The sequence below is a fragment of the Triticum dicoccoides genome, chromosome 6A (genome assembly GCF_002162155.2).
Source record: "Triticum dicoccoides isolate Atlit2015 ecotype Zavitan chromosome 6A, WEW_v2.0, whole genome shotgun sequence".
NCBI classification, from domain to species: domain Eukaryota; kingdom Viridiplantae; phylum Streptophyta; class Magnoliopsida; order Poales; family Poaceae; genus Triticum; species Triticum dicoccoides.
The window spans coordinates 167,792,385-167,801,179 of record NC_041390.1 but is presented as its reverse complement, the minus strand read 5'-3'; the positions used below and the strand labels follow the sequence as shown (position 1 = coordinate 167,801,179).

Sequence of the window (8,795 nt, the reverse complement as noted above, 5' to 3'; positions counted from 1 at the left end):
GGGGGGGATGCTCGGCGGCGAGGGGGATCTGGCGAGGGGGATATCTATCGAGAGGGAGGGGGATCGAGATCGAGTGTCCTCGTGAATATTCAATATTTTTTCATATGAAATATGAAAAAATATCATCAAATTTGAAAAAATATTCATGAATTCAAAAAGTGCCCATGAAATTTAAAAATATTCATGATATTAAAAAGTAAAAAAAGTGCCCATTACTAGTTTAAACTAGTAATGGCGCACTATGCAATGGTGCGCCATTAGTAATTTTGCAGAAAAGTAAATATATATATATACTAATGGCGCATTTTTACAGGGTGCGCCATTAGTAGTTTAAACTAGTAATGGCGCACTGTGAGGCGGTGCGCCATTAGTAGTTTTGCAAAAAAAGAATAAAATAAAATTCAGTACTGACGCACTCCCTGTCTGGTGCGCCATTACTAGTTAGAACTAGTAATGGTGCACTTCGTTAGGTTGCGCCATTAGTATGTATGTAAAAATGAAAAAAAAATATCACAAGTGGCGCACCTATTTTTTGGTGCGCCATTAGTGTCTTCCATACTAATGGCGCATCACCAACTGGTGCGCCATTAGTATATAGTAGTGGCGCACTACTTCCCTGGTGCGCCATTAGTGTCAATCATATCTATAACCCTTTTCCTAGTAGTGTAAAGAACTCACATACTTATTACAAAAATCTACAAGTTATCAAAGCAAAGTATTACGCGCATGCTCCTAGGGGGATAGATTGGTAGGAAAAAACCATCGCTCGTCCCCGACCGCCACTCATAAGGAAGACAATCAATAAATAAACCATGCTCCGACTTCATCACATAACGGTTCACCATACGTGCATGCTACGGGAATCACAAACTTCAACACAAGTATTTCTCAAATTCACAACTACTCAACTAGCATGACTCTAATATCATCATCGACATATGTTAAAACAATTATCAAGTATCAAACTTCTCATAGTATTCAATGCACTTCTATGAAAGTTTTTATTATTGCCATGTTGTTCTAAAGGACTCTCAAAATAATATAAGTGAAGCATGAGAGATCAATTATTTCTATAAAACAAAACCACCACCGTGCTCTAAAAGATATAAGTGAAGCACTAGAGCAAAAACTATATAGCTCAAAATATATAAATGAAGCACATAGAGTATTCTAATAAATTTCAAATCATGTGAGTCTCTCTCAAAAGGTGTGTACAGCAAGGATGATTGTGGTAAACTAAAAAGCAAAGACTCAAATCATATAAGACGCTCCAAGCAAAACACATATCATGTGGTGAATAAAAATATAGCTCCAAGTAAAGTTACTGATAGACAAACACGAAAGAGGGGATGCCTTCCGGAGCATCCCCAAGCTTAGGATTTTTGGTGTCCTTGAATTTTACCTTGGGGTGCCATGGGCATCTCCAAGCTTAGGCTCTTGCCACTCTTTGTTCCATAATCCATCAAATCTTACCCAAAACTTGAAAACTTCACAACACAAAACTCAAAATAGAAAATCTCGTGAGCTCCGTTAGCGAAAGAAAACAAAACACCACTTCAAGGTACTATAATGAACTCATTATTTATTTATATTGGTGTTAAACATACTTTATTCCAACTTATCTATGGTTTATAAACTCTTTTACTAGCCATAGATTCATCAAAATAAGCAAACAACACACGAAAAACAGAATCTGTCAAAAACAGAACAGTCTGTAGTAATCTGTAGCTAATGCAACTTATGGAACCCCAACAACTATGAAATAAATTGCTAGACGTGATTAATTAATCTATTAATCATCTTCAAAAAGAATTAACTAAATAGAACCTTCCAAATAAAAATGGCAGCGATTCTCGTGAGCGCTAAAGTTTCTGTTTTTTACAGCAAGATCAAAAAGACTTTCCCCAAGTCTTCCCAACGGTTCTACTTGGCTAAAACACTAATTAAACACAAAAAACACAACCAAAACAGAGGCTATATAAATTATTTATTACTAAACAGGAGTAAAAAGTAAGGAATAAAAATAAAATTGGGTTACCTCTGAATAAGCGCTATCGTTTAACGCCTCTAGCTAGGCATAAAAGCGAAGATAGATCTAGGTATTGCCATCTTTGGTAGGCAATCCATAAGTGGCTCTCATAATAGATTCATATGGTAATTTAATTTTATTTCTAGGGAATTGTTCCATGCATTTCCTTAATGGAAATTGAAATTTAATATTCCCTTCCTTCATATCGATAATTGCACTAATCGTTCTAAGGAAAGGTCTACCAAGAATAATAGGCATGAAGGATTGCAATCTATATCAAGAACAATGAAATCTACGGGCACATAGTTCCTATTTGCAACAATAAGAACATCATTAATTCTTATCATAGGTTTCTTAATAGTGGAATCCGCAAGGTGCAAGTTTAAAGAACAATCGTCAAAACCACGGAAACCTAGCAAATCACACAAAGTTTTTGGAATCATGGAAACACTAGCACCCAAATCACACAAAGCATAGCACTCATGATCTTTAATTTTAATTTTTATTGTAGGTTCCCACTCATCATAAAGTTTTCTAGGGATAGAAACTTCCAACTCAAGTTTTTCTTTATAAGATTGCATCAAAGCATCAACGATATGTTTAGTAAAAGCTTTATTTTGACTATAAGCATGAGGATAATTTTAACACGGATTGCAATAAGGAAATACAATCTATCAAAGAGTAATTATCATAATTAAATTCCTTGAAATCCAAGATAGTGGATTCATTGATATTTAAAGTTTTGACCTCTTCAATCCCACTTTTAACAACTTTTGCATCAAGATCTAAAAACTCCGAATTTTTGGAACGCATCAAGATTTAAAGTTTTGAGGTAAGGTTGTTCATCTTCAGTCTCATCATTATCAAGATTCATATTGCAAAACAAAGATTTAATAGGAGACACATTAATAACTTTTAGATCTTCATCTTTATTATCATGAAAACTAGAAGAACACGCTTTCACAAAGCAATCTTTCTTAGCACGCATCCTAGCGGTTCTTTCTTTGCACTCATCAATGGAAATTCTCATGGCTTTGAGAGACTCATTGATATCATGCCTAGGTGGAATAGATCTAATTTTCAAATTCTGTCAACATTCCTAGACAACTCATCAATCTTAAGCAGTTTTTCTTCAATCAAAGCATTGAAACTCTTTTGCGAAGTAATAAATTCTTTAATATTAGATTCAAAATCAGAGGGCATCTTATTAAAATTTCCATAAGAATTGTTGTAGGAATTGCCATAATTATTAGAGGAATTACTAGGAAACGACCTAGAATTAAAATTACCTCTATACGTGTTATTACCAAAATTGTTCCTACCAACAAAATTCACATCCATAGATTCATTATTATTCTCAATCAAAGTAGACAAAGGCATATCATTAGGATCAGTAGGAGCACTCTTATTTGCAAACAATTTCATAAGTTCATCCATCTTTCCACTCAAAACATTAATCTCTTCAATTGCATGCACTTTTTATTAGTAGATATTTTGGTGTGCCATTGAGAATAATTAACCATAATATTATCTAGGAGTTTAGTAGCTTCTCCTAAAGTGATTTCCATAAAAGTGCCTCCCGCGGCCGAATCTAAAAGATTTCTAGAAGCAAAATTCAATCCGACATAAAAGTTTTGTATAATCATCCAAAGATTCAAACCATGTGTAGGGCAATTAAGTATCATTAATTTCATCCTTTCCCAAGATTGCGCAACATATTCATGATCAAGTTGCTTAAAATTCATAATATTGTTTCTAAGAGAGATGATCTTAGCGGGAGGAAAATACTTAGAGATAAAAGCATCTTTGCACTTATTCCATGAATCAATACTATTTTTAGGCAAAGACGAAAACCAAGCTTTAGCACGATCTCTAAGCGAAAACGTAAATAGCTTAAGTTTAACAATATCATTATCCACATCTTTCTTCTTTTGCATATCACACAAATCAACAAAATTGTTTAGATGGGTAGCGGCATCTTCACTAGGAAGGTCGGCGAATTGATCTTTCATGACAAGATTCAACAAAGCAACATTAATTTCACAAGATTCAGCATTGGTAAGAGGAGCAATCGGAGTGCTAAGAAAATCATTGTTGTTGGTATTGGCAAAGTCACACAATTTAGTATTATCTTGAGCCATCGTGACAAGCAAGTAATCCAACACACAAGCAAACAAGAAACGGGCAAAAGAGGCAAATAGGGAAAGAGAAGGGGAACATAGAGAGAGAGAGGGCGAATAAAATGGTAAGGGTGAAGTGGGGGAGAGGAAAACGAGAAGCAAATGGCAAATAATGTAATGCGAGGGATAAGAGTTTGTGATGGGTACTTGGTATGTCTTTGACTTTGTAATGGCACCAGAAATGACTCGTTGTTGGGAGTCAAATCTTGACTTGACTTGGCGCGAATCTCCCCGGCAACGGCGCCAGAAATCCTTCTTGCTACCTCTTGAGCACTACGTTGGTTTTCCCTTGAAGAGGAAAGGGTTATGTAGCAAAGTAGCGTAAGTATTTCCCTCGGTTTTTGAGAACCAAGGTATCAATCCAGTAGGAGATCATGCTCAAGTCCCACGCACCTACAAAAACAAATAAGAACCTCGCAACCAACGCGATAAAGTGGTTGTCAAGCCCTTCACGATCACTTACGAGAGTGAGATCTGATAGATATGATAAGATAATGTTTTTGGTATTTTTAGGATAAAGAGAAATAAAGATGCATAGTAAAATAAACGGCAAAGGAAATAACTAAGTGTTGGAAGATTAATTTGATGAAAGATAGACCCGATGGCCATAGGTTTCACTAGTGGCTTCTCTCAAGAGCATAAGTATTATGATGGGTAAACGAATTACTGTCGAGCAATTGATAGAATTGAGCATAGTTATGAGAATATCTAGGTATGATCATGTATATAGGCATCACGTCCGCGACAAGTAGACCGAAACGATTCTGCATCTACTACTATTACTCCACACATCGACCTCTATCCAGCATGCATCTAGAGTATTAAGTTCATAAGAACAGAGTAATGCTTTAAGGAAGATGACATGATGTAGAGGGGTAAACTCATGCAATATGATATAAACTCCATCTTTTTATCCTCGATGGCAACAATACAATACGTGTCGGTTCCCTTTCTGTCGCTGGGATCGAGCACCGCAAGATTGAACCCAAAGTTAAGCACTTCTCCCATTGCAAGAAAGATCAATCTAGTAGGCCAAACCAAACTGATAGTTCGAAGAGACTTGCAAAGATAAACCAATCATACATAAAAGAATTTAGAGGAGATTCAAATATAGTTCATAGATAAACTTGATCATAAATCCACAATTCATCGGATCTCGACAAACACACCGCAAAAGAAGATTACACCGAATAGATCTCCAAGAAGATCAAGGAGAACTTTGTATTGAGATCCAAAGAGAGAGAGAAAGCCATCTAGCTAATAACTATGGACCCGTAGGTCTGAAGTAAACTACTCACACATCACCAGAGAGGCCATGGAGTTGATGTAGAGGCCCTCTGTGATCAATGCCCCCTCCGGCGGAGCTCCGGAAAAGGCCCCGAGATGGGATCTCTTGGGTACAGAAGGTTGCGGCGGTGGAATTAGGTTTTCGTGGTGCTCCTGAATGTTTGGGGGTTACGTGGATATATATAGGAGGAGGAAGTACGTCGATGGAGCAACGAGGGGGCCACGAGGGTGGAGGGCGCACCCAGAGGGGTAGGCGTGCCCCCTGCCTCGTGGCTTCCTCCGTTGTTTCTTGACGCCCACTCCAAGTCTCCTGGATCTTGTTTGTTGAGAAAATCACATTTCCGAAGGTTTCATTCCTTTTGAACTCCACTTGATATTCCTTTTCGGCGAAACCCTAAAATAGGCAAAAAAAACAACAATGTTGGTTGGGCCTCCGTTTAGTAGGTTAGTCCCAAAAATGATCTAAAAGTGTAAAATAAAGCCCATTGACATCCAAAATAGATAATATAATAGCATGGAGCAACCAAAAATTATAGATACGTTGGAGACGTATCACAAGCTCATCCGCTAGCCCCTTCATCTTCGTTAAGTAAGAAGAAGCAGAGAGGTCGCCCTTGCAGGCGTTGCCGATCGCCGATCGGAGCTGAATCTGGCGCGCTCTGGACTGCGCGGAGAAGCTTTCGACCAGGGCCTGCCAGACGCCCGCGGCCGTGGTGTGATTGGACACCTGCATCAGAACTTCACGGGGCAGAGACGCAAGCAAAAAGGTGAGAACATGTTGATCTTGGGTGACCCAGATCGCATACTCTGGATTGGGCGTCTCGATGGTTTCCTTCTTCCCGTTGGTCTCCTTCTCGGTGACGATGAGAGCTGCGGGTTCCTTGATCCAGCCGTCAAGGTAGCCCATCATCGCCGCAGCCCTGACGTGCGGAAGAACCTGGATCTTCCTCACCAGGAAGTTGTCGCGCGTGAGTTTTTCTGTGATGGTGTGGCCGAGGGAGGCGAGCGAGGGCATGGCCATGGCGTAGGAGGAGGAGGATGACATGACCTAGATGTGATGGAAGAACTAGGCTCTGTATACCATGTGAAAGATGCTGGAAGCGCATGCCTTGGGCAGGGGCGCGCTGCGTGTTTATATGGAGCCAGATATGTGGCGAGATTAAAAAGGGATTAGGGTTCGGTTAGGTGTGGATTGATCTCCAAGCTAACTACCAACATTACATCACAACAACCTAACCTAAGCTAACTACAACACACACGCCACATATCCTAACTAGCACGGTTCAAAACACACCGTGACATACAATGATGTTTAATAGGCGGAGCCAGGATTTAGCCATGAGGGGGGCGAGACACAATACAAAAAAATTATATGGACATATGGCAACATATGTTTGATAGATAATAACATCGGTAAGAGTTATCATCTATGACTGGTTGGTCCGTGAGTGGGTTTGCATTTTCATTAATATTTGAGCTAGAAGCAATGAGCTTGAAAAATGACTTTTTATCATTCAACTCTTGCGACACTAAACAACAAGTGGAATTAGATTTCTAACTTACAGATTTACCTAATGAATAAATTAATCCATTCCTTGTAAGGTATTGTACTGGTTCAAATAGATTACTGAATTCCCGCAAAAATGAAAGATAACTGGAGTACATAGCAGTGATATACCTCGATTCCTTGAAATTAACATGTTCATGCATGACGCCGATGAAGCAAACAATCAGTGTCTACTCTCTCTCTCTCTCTCTCTCTCTCTCTCTCTCTCTCTCTCTCTCTCTCTCTCTCTCTCTCTCTCTCTCTCTCTCTCTCTCTCTCGGATTCAATTGCCCTGGAGAGTGCCTTCTACCCAGGTTGTGCTTGTGCCACAACGGTGGAAGGAGCGACAGGCGAGAGTGCTATAGGCGGCGCCGCCACAGGAGACGGCGCAAGGGCATACGTAGCTACCAGACCTAGAAGCCACAAACGAAATTACGGGAAGATAGGAAATTAAAACATCTCGATCTCACGGCTGCGCGTAATCCTTTTTTTAGAAACGCGTAATCCTTTTTTCTGATGTGTACGTACAGCGTCACTCGATGCTTTATGAGCTTTGGGCTAGAAAATTGCGATGCTCGACCATTTTCATTAAAACCGCAAGTCTGCGACAGGTTACCTATACGTATAAACTACCAGTACTAGAACCAAGTAACGATACCTCGTAGGGGGGGCGAGGCGATGGGGGTGTCTCACCCCTGCTCGCACCCCCTGCCTCCGCCCCTGCATGGAGGGTGCCCGGCTCGGTTGCGCATGGCGAAGGCGAGGGCCTTGAGCCATGTGGTGCCACACTTTGGGAAGCTGGCAAGGAGGACGTCCGAGGGCCTCGGCTTGAAGACCGAGTGGATGGCCGGAATGGCCATGAGGAACTCCTTCGGGAGTCAGAACCCACCATACTGCCTCAGATGGAATGGACGGAACCGCGTGTCGAGGGGAAGCGGGGTGATCGCAAGCTCGGCAATGTCGGCGGCGACAGCGGCAGCCATGGATAGCACCGTTGTGCGTGCGTGCGTCCGGCTATGTTGGTGGTTTGGTGCGTGAGTTGTACTGCGGCCTTGTATAAGTAGCAGCTATATAACGATGCCCCTCCACGCGAGGTAGTTCAATCGGTAGGGTGCTCCACGTGCACGTCAGCACGGGCGATGTATGAGCCTGCCGGATACGCACACCAGCTGGTACCTGAGCAAAATAGCTCATGCACAGCATAGGTGTACGTGCAAAAACTAATTAACTAAGAGCAATGCTCATGTTCATGCATGCACATAAGGGGGACTGAACATGCAGGGCAGATTTCATAAATTTAGGTACAAAGCACACAAACAAGAAAACTGACAGTTGAGAGACATGATTTGACTGACGGCACATCACACAGGAGTTAAAAAATTAAAGGCTTATAGCTACAAAATTCACTCGAGGAGAGCTAGAAAAACTACTTGGTTATAACAAAACTGAAGGCACAAACACACACATCTACTAGTTTTTCATTCATGTTTTCTGCAAAGGTGACCCACTATTTTCCACCCAACTTATTTCCTCAGTAAACAAACTCTATCTTTTGCTTCATGACCCGAAGATTGTTGTTTATTTCCTTTTTTCGAACGGCTATCCAAAGTGCTAGGTTTTAATAGGAGAAAAAAATCAGGCAAGAATTTTGCCAAGAAAAAGGCCAAATAACGCGAAAATGAAGATTATTGAAGTATTAGGGCCTCAAAGGGCTGTTTATATAAGATACAAAACTTGGGGGCCAAGGATAGTA

The 8,795-nt window shown here is 40.5% G+C and overlaps 1 pseudogene; it reads right to left on the bottom strand.

Moving 5' to 3' along the window:
- The window catches only part of LOC119318501, an 85,267-nt pseudogene extending 77,242 nt beyond the window's left edge, over positions 1–8,025 (bottom strand).
- Between the last annotated feature and the right edge of the window lie 770 nt (positions 8,026–8,795).